We start from the raw sequence: 15,156 nt of genomic DNA, 5'->3' as shown, positions 1-15,156 counted from the left end.
ATTGCAAACAAGGCGACCACACTACGCGCCTGATAGCGTACCTATGCAGATCACCTCGATTCACCTACACCCTCACATGAATCTCAACGCGCACCAATATGCAACCCCGTTTCTCCATCACTGCCCTCCGCGCTGTGCGTACAACGCTGTCTACGAACATTTATGTACGAACGTACGCGGTATTCTGTAAGTTATGCATTATCCAATTCGTGGCCGTGGTCGGTCGCTCCAAAGATCTGCCGGGTTCTTGCCATAGTTCGCTGCTGCTTCTAGCCTCCAACACGTTCACTGCCTCCACAAACATTGTGCTACACTTGATGGCTCAAATATTCTTTTAATCAGATATGTGGTATACACTACTGTGCAAAAGAATGAAGCTCCCAGTATAATTATCAGATATAATGACAAACAATATCTTCATGTAGAAATTGTATTGTATAATGATTGATTTATTGCATTTGAAGTATTAGGTAAACCGCAATAACACATTCTCAGAACTATTCAATTAAACAGCGGAATCCTTTTTCAAAGCTTACTATGCTCTTATTTGATTTTTTACGCTTTTCTGTTAGATATGGCCGCGGGTGCTTCTTTCTTTTGCACAGTAGTGTATATAATTTCTTAACCATCTGCGCACGATTTTATATACGGGTAGTTTAGAACATCCTCGTGCCTAATCATTTCACAAAGAGGAAAAGAAAATTTATATTTATTATGTACCTACATTTCATGCTTAAATATTATTTACAAAAGAATAATGATGGTGTAAAGCGTTTTGATAATATTTCGTTTCCTTGAAAAACAATTATCACATAGACGAAAATTAAAATAAAAATTCAGTAAAAAATTGAATTTGTCAAGTTCGTTAAATTTCTTATGGTGTTCTACTTTTAGCTGCTAATGCTTAAAAATTTACAGGATGAAGATTATTATTAAACAATTTTCTCAAATCTGCAAGTGCAAACACAATCTTGCGGTTCTAATCAATGGCCTCGCATACATACGTAGCACCATATACGAACATAAACGCGCGTTAATGTGTATATGTACGTCTAGATATTTACGTTCCGTGTGGTTACGTGTGTATGAATTTATGTTCTAATTCGTAGGTGTGCTGCAAATGGATACGTATGGGGCCACATACGAACGTATGGATTCATCGGAAAGGGATAATCTGCAGTTAGGCGTTGCACACACACACCTTCTTGCAGTCCTACACTCTGTTCAACAATTTTTCCTCCACTACCTTGCACTCGGTTCTGATATACTATACACTTCAAATATTCGAAACGTAAGTATAAAATAATCTCTCATTACATTCTGGAATATTTTTACATCCGAAGACAAATTTCAATTTTTAATCACATTGTAAAAGGTCTTAAACAAGTGAAAACTGTAGCAAAATCTTTGTGTTTTAGAAAATTTACTTAAGAGTTTATTTAAAAATTTTCATATATTTTCATCTATTTTTCTTTTACAAAACAATTAAAGCCTACTGCACGTGATTATCCCTTAATAATTATGAATAGACATAGGATATTATACATTTATGACAAAAATGAGTAGATCCAATGCACAACACTAGTAACGTTTAATTTATTTAGAAATGCTGTTGCATTACTTGAGCAATTTTACAGACAATTTTTATTTTGCACAAATATCTAATTATAAGAAATATCTGTATTGATCCGTATGGTACCGAAGTATTCTACACATAGAAGTAGATAAGTAAAAAACACGACAAAGAGTAAAACATACGAACGGGATAATTCAAGACAACGATTAAGAATTCAATTCCACCCGATTAATCCAGTAAGTGGTTGCTACGAGATACTGTTAGTTATTAATTTTTCCCCGTCAAGTTTCACACATGCTGCACAGAGATTGCGTGTCTCCCGCGTATTGTATTGTGCGCGAGTCCTCGCAGAATCTCCCATAGGGATGCTATTGTGCTTCGTTGATGATGGCGGCGGTCCGTAATGCCGTTTCGGGAACGCCAACACGAAGGCAACGTATCTGTTTTTTCCTTGTCTTCTTCGCAAAACGCCACGTGTTTACAAAATTCCTTTCCGTCGTGATTTGCCACTGCTCTCGGGAACATTTTCTACACACGCAATATTTGACTGAAACTGATTCCTTCACTTCAGCGGCTGTGCAGAAAATACTATAATATTGAATAAGCTATTGAATGCTTATTAGCAAGTAACAAGTAAGTTCCAGATAAAAATTGTGGAAGTTATGGTTAATTAAAATGGTTACTGCAGATGCTTTTCCCATGAAAATTTCACAATTTGTAGTTAAACGTTCATATTTTCGAATATACAGTGGGTAACGAAAGTATAATCGAACGCCCTTTAAAACAGAATAACTTTTTCATCATTGTACCAAACAACCTGATTTTTTATAATCAATTAAAAGTATTGGTTTACGAAATGATGAGCAAAAAAGATTTTCCAAAAATTATAATTTTCAAGGTTAAATGCAAAAATAAAAAAGGCATTTTTTAAAACTTTTTTGTTTGAGCCCTTAATGCAAATTTAAAATATATGTTTTGCAGATCTACATATGTCAGTTATATAGAAAAAAAAGACTTTTCTCCACTCTAAAGCGAATTGCAATTCGCCGTAGTTTTATGTCCGTGTGTGCAACCCCTCGAGTTTTCTGGTCGGAAAAATTTCGGTCTTGGGCGTTTACCGGTTAAATAGATTTCGGGACTCCATCAGCGTGGCTTGGCCGTTGAAAGGAGAGACAAACGTCGAAAGCTCGCCAGCAAGCTCGGTCCGAAAATCGGAGAATTAAGAGAACAAGGGAGTGGTGATGCTTTGTGGAAAGGGGCGCCAATAAAACGGCACGCGACAAATGTTGCAACGTCTCTTCCGATGCGACGGGAACGTGATGGCCCAGAGGGAAAAGAGAGAAAAGCGGTGGGGGGGGGGGATGGTGTACAAACGAAAAGAGAGACGGGGAGGGGGGGGGCCGGATGGAACAGTGTCGGAAATACAGTTGCGAAGAAAGACAGTCGACAGAGATGGGGTGAAAAAGGACGGGTTGCCGGGGAATAAAGAGGAACGAGAACGAGGGAAAGGCGGAGAGTGTATAGTAACGCAAACGGGATACAGAGACAGAGAAAAAGTGAATGAATGGCAAGAGGGACGAGCGGTGAGGGACGAGTGACGAGCGAACCGTTGTACGCTAGCGAACGCGTGTAGTCGTTAAACAATGGCGTCGGAAAATGGGCTGCTACGTTGCCGGGGTTTCAAGACGATTTTCCCACCCAGGCAGGAAGGCCAGGAACGAGAGGGGAAAAAACCGTAGAAAGAGATGCCGGAAAGAGAAAGTGATGAAGAATGCTTACTGTTCGTGATTTTCTGTTGTTCGAGCAGCCGGCTGACCTTCGCTGCATGTGCGAGAACTGAATGTCCATTAAATCCGATTGCGAGCCTCCGCGAGCTCGAGTCTTGTTACTCAATTAGCGGTGAAATCGTATTCTACATTTTCCGGTGCGATATACTGGGTGATCGGTAACTGATGGTTCAACAGCAGATGATTTTACATAAAAAAGTAAGTCGAAAATGTAAAGTAACATTTTTCATACGGGTCTTGGTTTTCGAGAAAATTGACGGTGAATGACCGTCGAGTGCTTAGCATTTGCAAGTATTAGGTTGTTGCATATGAAATGTCCGATTTCAGAATGCAACTGTTAGAACACATTTCGATCAAGAAATTCTGTTACAGTCTATAGGTTTATTATACATATAAAACTTTGGGGTAAACTTTACATTATCGGACTCAAAATTAATATCTATCTTCTACGAATTTTGATATATTTGGTATATATATATATATAAAAAAGTTCAAATCGTATTGTACAATACTAAAAAAGTTATTGTCTTTTTTAGAGCGTCCGAATATTAATTCGAGTAACTGTATCAATGTTATGAAAAAGAATTTGTCTCTTCCGTATACACGGTATGGTCGGACGAGTAGTACAACCGGGGATGATTCTACATGTAAAAATAAGTCGAAAAGAAGGAATAACATTTTTTCGTTTGACGCCTCGTTTTAGACAAAATTGAGTTTGGAAATGCAGCGAATACGCGTGCCATTAGATAAGAATCGTTTGACGCGTCTGATCATGACTAACCAATTCTACTTCCTGCATCTACCGAAGCGAATCCGGCTGAACTTTAAACTCGATTTTCTCGAAAACGAAGCGTCAAACGAAAAAATGTGATTTCTTTTTTTCGAGTTATTTTTACATGTGGAATCATCCTCTGAACGGCCAAAGCTTGTGTACAACATTAATGTTTACTTCACGAGAAGCACGTATGGGAAAATTATAATTAGACTGCGGATATTTATGCATTTATCGCTTATCAAAACGTTCGAAAATGCTGCAATATAAAATTCGATAGAATTTAGTTAGATTTTCATTTGTTTTGGATCTAGAGAGACTGTTCCCATTAAAAAATAGGAGTTTATTTCATGCCACTTTCTTAAAATTTCTCTACAAAAATTGAAAATTGCATAAACATCCGCAGCCTAATTATAATTTAAAGCATCTTCAGCCGTAACAACAGAGTTGTCCAAACACATACGGTTAAAACAAGTGCTTCTTAATTCGGTCATCTGTTTTTCCAAGTTTTTAAATTAAAATTCCTTTTTCGACGTTGAAAAATATATCAGTATTCCCGTTCAGAATATATACTCTACGAATAAAAGACAACACGTTAGAATACTAAGTATGCGAGTACATGTTTACGGATTACAAATTATGCACCTCATATGGTAATCTCATGTTATGTTACGGTGGTTGTTAAATATTCATACCCACTACGCTTAGGAATAAAAATCACGTTTAACCCCTTGCCGTACTATTTATTTCGTAATTAGGCTCTGAGGAATTACGTGTATTCGTTATACTCTTAATTAGTTGCTAGCCGAACCAGAAATTAATCATTACATATAATGAAAGCATGTATTTATTATCGTTTGTAAGAATATATTATATTTGCTAATTAATTTTGATTTAAAATTTTTGGTCTGGTGCATCGCATATTTTTAATATCTAATTTTCATATTTAATTGCAATTTAATTGGTTACATAAATTTATTTTAATTAATCCATAAATATAAACAAAATTGCAATTAAAATACTTATGAGATGTAAATGTATAGGAATTATATTCATAAAAGATTTACACTTTGATACATTTCAGAAAAATTAAATTCACATAATATGTAACGATTTAAGCAGATAAGAGAAATAACATCGAATATAGTATTACATTCCATGTATCATTATATTTCACTAGTTTCAAGAAATCTTTGAGAACCATCGATGGACAAACGTTTATATATTCCATTGTTAATATAAAATTCAATAGTATTTTTATTATTTACAAAATAATATTGTGTGGGAAAAGTTTAGAGTTTCACAGTGTCGATGCTGAGAATAGTTTCCGAGGTTGCGCATTAACTTTTGTATACTTTCATTTCCTCGCTGTTTCACCCATCTAAGTTAGTTTAACCCCTCCAGTCCCAACGGGGTCATTTGTCGTCACAAAATTTATACGTCTTCGTAAAAGAAGTCTCTCACGCTAAAATTCTATTTCAGGATGCGGGACCTGTAGCGATAGATCAGTGTACGTATTGACTTCTGTGTTTAGAAGATCTATGTGCACATTCAAGTAAATATTCACTATTTGGGAGTTTGGTTCATGGGAATTTATCATGGTTGTCTTATGTAATAAATTCCTAGTCTTGGTAAATTCAAAATAGTGTCTAAGAAATTTCTCACATTTTTCAAAATAACTATACGAGTATTTAAAAATTCACTATTTCATATAGCATTTTCACTATTTCTCTCAACTTTCTGCTAAAGTGCAAGAGATTAAATATTATACAGGGTGTCCCAAAATTCCTGAACTTCCCGGTAATGGGAGGTTCCGGAGACCATTTCAAGCGATATTTTCCTTTGCAAAAATGTTATCCGCAACTGTCGATTGGCCGACTGTGCCAACTCGCGTTTAGGTCGCGCTCTGATTGGTCCGTGGATTTTCGTTAATAACTCCTAAACAAAGCCGCGGATAACATTTTTGCAAAGGAAAATATCGCTTCGAATGGTCTCGGGAACCTCCCATTTCCGGGAAGTTCAGGAATTTTGGGACACCCTGTATATAAAATATCGTTGCAATTATTTAACGTTAATATAGTAGCATTATATTATATATCATATAAATAGCTTTTCCAAAAGATTTAATCTATAAAAATTGTAATATGTCCAAGCAAACACCATTATTAAAGGGTTGAAACATAATCGTAGGAGTATAATATTTTAACGTTTCCGTTCACGCAGGTTCAACAGAAGCCCTCCTGAATTTGATCATTTCATCGTGTAGATAAGAATGTGAACACGTCGTAAACCTTCTTTATGATGCAGGATATTAGTCATAAAAACGTACTTATCGCAGTCATAACCGTAGGAGTTATGTCAAATCGGATTAGTGGCATGCGATATAATAACGGCATATGTAGATAATATAATTCAGTGTAGTTCAAAGTGTTGAAATATGCATAACCTATTCGAATATCTTACAGAATATGCACGGTTATAATGATGCTTTTGGTGTGGTTTGCTGTTAACGTGTTAACAATTAACCAATTTGATCAGTTTACAAGCTTGGACCAATTTGTATTCACAAACATTATTATTAATGTATAGGATATTTCGTCCGACAAATTGTATAATACATTTCTGTTATTATTATACAGAGTTATACATATATTATATTATTACATATTAGTATACAGCTAACCTAACTGGTGAAATACAAAATTGTGCAAACATTAAAGGAATTTAAAAGCGCTATTACACTATTTTTGGCTTGTTAACAATTAACTTAGAGAATTTTTATGTTTCATAAAAATCTGCAAGCTCGTCATAGTTAGCTGAGCTTTGTACGAAGAATCAAGCAGCATAAATGTAGCCATAAAATAATAGAAATGGCATAGTTGACGAAGCAGACAGTTAATGGATTATGTGAAATAGTAAAAATTAATGGTTTTCTTCATTATACGAAATGATCATATAAAATTGTTCACAAATGCATTCTTCTCAATAATTCAACTAGTAATGATTTATTATTATGATAACCTCGGAAAAGTTGTGTACAATACAATTTCGAGATCGTAGTGATTCCCATAATGCAGATGTCCAGTTGCATATTCATCGTTAAAAATCAGCTGTTCGCGACGTCCGTTTAAATGCCTAATGTTTTCTGCAATAGCTGCGGAAGTATGTGTGCGGTGCATAAATGCATTTGAAACCGCGCGCGGCCGGTTGTTAATTTTACTGAATGGATCGGTTATCCAAGCACATTACAAGCGAATCATTACTGGAAATTCAATGGTTCCCGGCTTTTGCAAATTTGACATGCAACCGTTGTTATCGAAACTATTATTAAACTGATTGACATATCATGAGCTCATGCAAATCACTGTGTCACTTGTTTGCTACATAGTTAGTACCACACATTACACGGTTGATTACGAACTGTTACACTCACCGATGATACAGCATTGCAGTGGTATGGCACAATAATGACAAATTTAAAAGGTTCATCTCTCAGGTTGACAAATTTTGATCAATTCTCGTTGTGTTTACACGCAGTCAACTATTTTACACGCGAATAGATGCCAATGTTCTTTAAAGCGCGTGATAACTAGACTGCGGATTTATATCAAAAATGGGTGGGTGTAATTTCAAACAATAAAAAATTAGAAGAATTTATAACAGCATCAATACATTTCTTACAACTTAGTAAAATCGCTAAAAAGAGAAATAAGTTATGTCTTACAATTACTCTATACGATTTTTATTTTGCACAAACATCTGCAGCCTAGTAGTTCAAAATTATGAGGACATAATGAGAATTCTAGAATGTCGAATTTCAATTAATTAAAATTGTTAAAAGAAGAAACACATTTCCGCTTAATCCATAAATATGACATAAATAATAATAATATCATGAATGATATCCAACGAATAAAAGATCATGCTAGAAATATTTTATTTAAATTAATTGTATTGTATATATTTTGTAGTGAAATATGAAAATATTATCATACACTTAAAAAAAAAAGTTTTCCCGATAAAATCTTCTTCTATGATATTCCTCCTTCCATACAATTTAAATTATGTCATAAATATTCGTTTTGTGCCATTAAAAATAAAGGAGATATTTAGGTGGCCTCCTTCAGCTGAGACACCCTGTATTATTGCACTATTTTTCTCAACGAAATGATCACGGTTTAAATATCGATGATTTTTCCAAAAATGTAGTGTTCGAATATATTTTCTGGATCCACTGTACATACACAGCTTTCGTAGTTAAATGATTAAGAGTGTTCGCACAATTTCTGCACACAGTACGGAATTTTTGCGAACGAAAATTCCCGGGGTGGAAATTATATGGCGAAACCTGTCGGAGGGTGGTGCCGAGATTCCAGTGTCCGATCGAAACCATCGAAATCTCATCAACAGTTTTGCTTTATGGACCAAGAGAAGCATTCGTTTATTTTTTTTTTCCGTTTCCGGCGGAGCTTGAATTTTCTATCTTTTCTTTGCCCGTGAAATTCACGCTTTCCATAAATTTCTGGCGTCACCCTCGCCCGCGCCGGAGAATGAACACGCGGCGAGAAGGGGAAATGATGAAGAAGGGAGGAAATTGGAAATGAGGAAGATAGTTACGACACGCTGTTACGTACTTTCTTGGAGCGGAACGAAAATGACGCGATAAAACTGAGCGGAGAAAATTTCGTGGGACATCGAGACCTCCATATCGAAGACTAACAAACGCTCGAGGATCGGCGGCGGCGGCGGAAGATTTTGATCCTCGGCACCGTGAATTATATTATACTTTACAATCGACGACGAGAAGGTTCAAATCCGGTGCTTGAGGAATTAATGGAATTGATTCTGTCGAATAATATTTCGGAAAGGTTATTGATATATATGATACGAATGTGTGCGATATTATATGAATGTGATATTCGTAATAAACAATTACGGGGTAATCTCTTTGTTCGCTCTTTATTTGGAGTTTCCATTAATAAATTAATCTACTCCGTTTCAGATATTTTGTTTTCATTGTGACCATTGTGTACAATAATATACATTTGTGTTTAATGGGATTTATAAAATAATCTGTTATATTAAATAGCCTTTGCTTTATTAGCTAATTAGTTCTGTTTTCATACAATTAGAATATAATATGATGTACTAGAATAGGCCTGGACAACTTGCGGGCCGCGAGCCACAGAGGGCCGCTCTCCCCACTCCTGGGTCCTCCCCACCAAACTTCTATGGAGTGTAGAATATGTAGGAGTGTAGTATACACTTATGTAGGAGGCAGTATCCTCGCAGTCACGCGAGGTGAAGCACGGTGAAAGGAATACAAAATAGTGGTGGATAGTGGGGGAACCAGTACAGCGATTGTGGGGGAACTAGTGCACTGGTGGTGGGAGTCGTAAAGTGACAGCGGAGAAGTTGCCAGGTCTGTACTAGAATATAATATAATATGTTATAATATGATGTAAGGGGAAAAATATGGATATTATAATACAAAAATGAAGAATTAATTGCTATCATTCAAATTGCTTACAAAACATTTTCTATACCAAATTACAAATTTTATGATAAAAATGAATGGTTGATATACAAAACAACGAAGACATTTTGTTTCTTATATCAATTTTACAATTACAAATATGATAAAAATGAATACTTGATATACAAAACAACGAAGACATTTTGTTTCGTATGTCAATTTTACAATTACAAATATGATAAAAATGGATAGTTGATATACAAAACAACGAAGACATTTTGTTTCGTATATCAATTTTACAATTACAAATTTTATGATAAAAATGAATAATTGATATACAAAACAATGTAGACATTAGAAAAATTTAAGAATGTTATTACATTATTTTCAACTGAATGAAATTGTGAAAAGGAAAGAATCCAGGTTTATTCAACTTGTGTTTCCTGCAATCAATGTTGGTTTTGCATGAAGAACCACATTATAGCGTATTCAGTTATCTACCGTACAATGATTCAGTCTGCACATGTTAACAATTGTGCATGAAACACGTCCGAATTTGAGAAAAGCAATTCGCGAACACGGTCAGAAGCAATAAAAGTGATATCCATATTAGTGTGACAAAAATGATATTAAATTCGTTATCGCCGGAGATGTGTTAATATTAACGTCAACCGGCGTTACGCGTTTTTGTTGCTTATTATTGTTGGTTGGCAGACGCTGTTTCGCAATTCGAAAATATTGATTTAACGTGGACCGCGACTGCATCTCATTATATCCGGCGTCCAAAAACTAAATCCAGTGATATATCTGGACGAATATTCCGCCAACGATTGCCGGTGTACACCGCAATAACATATTCACAGCGAAGTATTTGCGTCCGAAAATATTCGACTAATTACGTTAATTAGCTTTTTACGTGTGCCGGTGTTGTAGTTTTTTCCACCCCTATCTTGTTGAAATATTATTAATCACATTCGAATGTCGTGCCTCGGAAAACGCAGGTAATCACTGTGTTACAAAATATTTTAATTCGATGCAAACCATCACATAATTTATTTATAGAAGCGCGACGAAGAACTTTATTAATCAATTTCTTTGTGTATAATTAGAATGAATAGTTGTTCTTGCCTTCAAGAAGACACCGAAGATCGATGAAACTATAAATAAACTTTAACTTTAAAAATAAAAATTGTATGAAAACGTTAGCTTTTTGTAATTGAACGGGTATCGTGTAAGAATGACGAAAAAAGTCGAGTATGGGAAAAATCGCGTAAAGAGTATTCCTTTAAAGGAGTGAATGAACTGTCACATAACTTATGTGCAAAGTCTTCTATGTTAAAATAAGTATCCCTCGCCAACGCGTTTAACAGCCGCTTCGGCCTTTTTCCACTTAAACGAGGATAATCGCACCTATAAATAAAGGTTTATCTTAATCAACGACCCTTCTTTACGCGTGTTTGTCTTTCAGTAGGAGACTGGAAGAATACTTTCCCCGTTCAGTCTCGTCAGCTGTTATCAAATCGTTCATTACAATATACCAGTGACAATTTTACTATAGACAGGTGACGGATATCTTCGCGCTTTGTTTCCACTAATTTGTAATTATTACTAGACTGCGGATGTTTATGCATTTATAGCTTTTGAAAATTTTCAAAAATTGTAGAATATAAAATTCCACAGAATTTAGTACGATTTTTATTTATTTTAGAACTACAAAGTGTGTGTGTCTACTATCACTGAAAATAACATTTTACATGATTCCACTTTCTTAAGATTTGCCTACAGAAAATTGAAAATTGCATAAAATTACATCCTTTGAAATCATATATAATCTTTAAACACTTTTTCCAAATTGAAGCTTCCAATTTCTAAAATGATCATAATAAAGAAAACAAAATTGTCAAGACATTTGAAGAATTTATGAATATTGTTACATTGTTTTATTAAACTTATTGACAGAAGAAATATATTTTAATTTATCTTCCATTTCTTATAATTGATTCAGCGCATTTTTTTATTTTCTATGAAAATCCGCAATCGAATTGTAGTTACGTAAATAATGGAAAGAATATTCTCTCGAAGTTGTGCATTTTTCATATCGAATCATTAATGAATAACAAACAATATCGACCTATATTTTCGATGAAACGTGCAATTTCCATGATACGCTATCAAACAGGATTTCCATCCATTTTGATAGTTTTAGCCATTCAACGCGAATGATTGCAGATAAAACAATATGGGAGAAATATTTGTGTACGTCCTACTATCTAGCGAGGTTCCATCAACATTGAAATGTTATAGTTGCGTGATGACCTTTTAGTTCGTCTGATTCGTTCTGTGATAGATAAAAAAAGATATTTCTTTTTCGAAAAATGTAATATTGTACATGTGTGTGAAATCACTTTGGCATTTAATTATTGCATTCTGATGTCGATCATATCGATTCATTGTGGTATATTTGAAAATAACAGAATATTTTATTCTTTGATTTATTGTGGAACATTTTGTCACGAAAAACAACTGGAAAAAGTTTATTGTTGAGCATGCACACAATACAAAAACATTTTATTTACTATATTGTAATTCTTGAAATTTTGTTATGGATGTTTATATGATTCCTGTTTTTATGGAGGAATTTCTAGAAAGTGGATTTAAGTAAAATTTTATTCTTTGTAATAAGATAGATATTGCAAATAGAGCTAGATAAATATCACATGAAATTGTATTAAATCATACTAAATCTTGTATTATTATCTCTGAAATTATTTACAACTAGACATCGGTTTATTCATAGGTGCAAAATAATATATGTATTCAATTTGATAAAATATAATTTTGATTTAATTGAAAAATTTAATAAAAAATAAATACAATATGATAAAAGACAATAAAATATTGTTCGTGACCCAATGAAAAAATATTAGGTTTGCATACACAGGAAATTAACGTGTGTGCAATTTCAGTCTTCATCATTAACGTCCATAACCGTTCATAAAAATCTGCAATCTGTTTATAAGTTATAGATATATATAGATTCGGAGTTTAAGTGTACCCATTAACAAAATAAAACGACGTGACAGCTCGTGTCGTGACCCGTTTAAAATTGGCCACAAGCTAAGAATAAATGCGAAGTCGAAACTGTAAATACTTGACAATCGTTCCTCCTGAAATAATTCTGTAATTATCCTTGTATCTCTTCTGAACTCGTACAGGCTATACACACAAGCTATATTTTCACGCCCCAAGGTAGACGGTTTCTACCTTTCTATTATTTATTTAAAACCATCTTTTCGCGGCGATGCTAAAACATATCCGAGTAAAACTTACCGAATAATAAATAATACAGAGTCCTTGGTGTCTTAAACGTCATACTTATTCCTGTGCAGATCGAAGGCGGTGAATTGTAACAATGCAACTATCTTAACACTGAACCTACCGATCATCAAATGCTACTAATCTGTATGGTATTTTAAAAATAACGAGATTAAATTTATTTCTATTTTGTGCGATTTTTATTATACTATAATATAATATATACTGGAGTCAAAAAATGTATTCAATCAATTCCCATGAAAACACCTATATCTATTATGATCTCAATAATTGTCAAATAAAAAATCTAAAATGGCTCATAATTGCGGACTTCGTGCGTTTATAACAAAAACGAATTAACAAAATAGAAGACGGCAGAGACATTTGAAGAATTTTAAAATATTATTAAATACACAGAGTTCCATTTAGAAACTTAAACCTGAGGGGCGCAGGGCATTTCAGGATCATTTCAAGATCATGCGAATACCATTAGTTTTCCAGAGATTTCTTCTTTTAAACATTTCAACAATTGCAAGTGCCGCACGCCACTGAATGAAAATTAATAAATCACATGTTCGTCAACTGCTATGCTTGGGAAAAGGGTTATAGTAATTTGAAATTTCGCTGGTGTTAAAAAATGGTGGAAGACACGTAATATGGGAATGCCACAAGCTTCATCAGAACAGAATGTCAAGACATGCATATGGAATTCGAGGAAGTTATTGCTGATGTAGATGGGGGTGAGAAAGAGAGAGCAGAAGGGAGCATCATTGAAACGGACAGAGATAACACCGCTCGACGACTGCATCTCAATGGTGCATACCTTAAACTCATGGATTCTCAAACTGTAAATTGCACATTACTCCAAACAGATTTAAATTAAGACACTTGGACAAATTGTAGCCTATATGTTACGCGCATTCTACAATTAGACTACAATTTCTCCAACTGTCTTAATTGTCTTCGTTCCCTTAACAAATGCTCGACTGTCCCAATTTTAGCGCGATGATTAATAGGCGACGGATATTGTTGCGAATTTACAATTCCCTGGGCTATTTTGAAAAACATCAGAAGCCACTCATTCACCCTTTGACGGTGTTGCAGAGATAAAATAAAATTTCACCGATTTTCATTCAACCTTTTACTTTTTACGTAATTGCATGGAACGCGAATGCATAAAATCTGCATATCACTTACCACATTTACATGGTATATGTGAAGTTCGAAGAAGTCACTTTTAAATACAAATTCAGCTCTCTCCTATTCAAATTGAATGAATGCAATTAATCGTGTGCGCTATCTAAATGTTTAGAATAAAGGGAGTGGCAAGTAGAGTGTCACAGTAATGCAAAGTAATTCCGTTCTTTTTCACTTAGGATGGTCGTTGAATGCTTATAAGCTTGTACAACGCTTCTGAGCTTTTCAAGATTAAATGAGAAGGGAGTGTAAATTATTGTAATAATTAGACTGCGAGTCTTCATGCGCCATAAATGATTCGAAACTAATTACCAATCTGGAAGTTATAAGCAGATAATTAACCCAATTACAAGTGTTATTCAATCACACCGAAGTTATTTCTATTTATTTGAGTGATCAAATTCGATATTGCATTTTCGAGAAATATTTGCACACGAAATTTACGTTATCAATTTTATTAAAATTCGATGGACTTTCATACAAGCACAGTGTGTTTCTCAAAAGACATTCATTCGAACTAATTACCATTCCGGTGTGCAAGCAATAAGCAGATTATTTAGCCAATTACGAGTTGCATTTAATTCCACCAAAGTTATTTCTATTTGTTCGAGTGAGAGCAGATTGGCAATCGTATTTTCGATGGATTTTTTTGCGCACGAGGCTTTCGGTTGATCAATTTTATTAGAATTCCGGCTGCAGCCAGTGTATCAGTATCGCCGAAATATTGTGGAATTTGAGAACCCGCGGCTTAATCGCGGACCAGGAGGCTGTACGTGGAAACGACGCAACCTGCAGCACGATGCACCGGTGCACCGGTGCACTCTGGACTCGTTTCGCGCGGGGACGCGTCTGTGTCGGCCGTCTACACGGATACCTGGGTTCACTTGTGAACGTGTTCCTTGGTGCACCGTAAACAGCATATTTTCTGACTCACTAGTGCAAACGTAACACGATGCGCATATTTAGAATTCAGGATGGCGCTTGGCCTCCGCAGCCTGACTCTCGTGGCCCGATCTATTGCAGCTTGTCTCTC

At 34.9% G+C, this 15,156-nt stretch overlaps 1 long non-coding RNA gene across 1 annotated transcript in view; it reads left to right on the top strand.

Annotated features, from left to right (window-relative positions):
- LOC143215227 (uncharacterized) overlaps positions 1-15,156 on the top strand; it is an 87,495-nt gene that overhangs the window by 37,758 nt on the left and 34,581 nt on the right. The window contains exon 3 of the long non-coding RNA XR_013010327.1: positions 1,110-1,291. This is a non-coding gene — a long non-coding RNA (uncharacterized LOC143215227). The remainder of the gene's footprint in view (positions 1-1,109; positions 1,292-15,156) is intronic.

The sequence above is a fragment of the Lasioglossum baleicum genome, chromosome 13 (genome assembly GCF_051020765.1).
Source record: "Lasioglossum baleicum chromosome 13, iyLasBale1, whole genome shotgun sequence".
NCBI lineage: Eukaryota > Metazoa > Arthropoda > Insecta > Hymenoptera > Halictidae > Lasioglossum > Lasioglossum baleicum.
The sequence above is the reverse complement of the archived record's forward strand: the minus strand, read 5'-3'. Positions and strand labels throughout refer to the sequence as shown.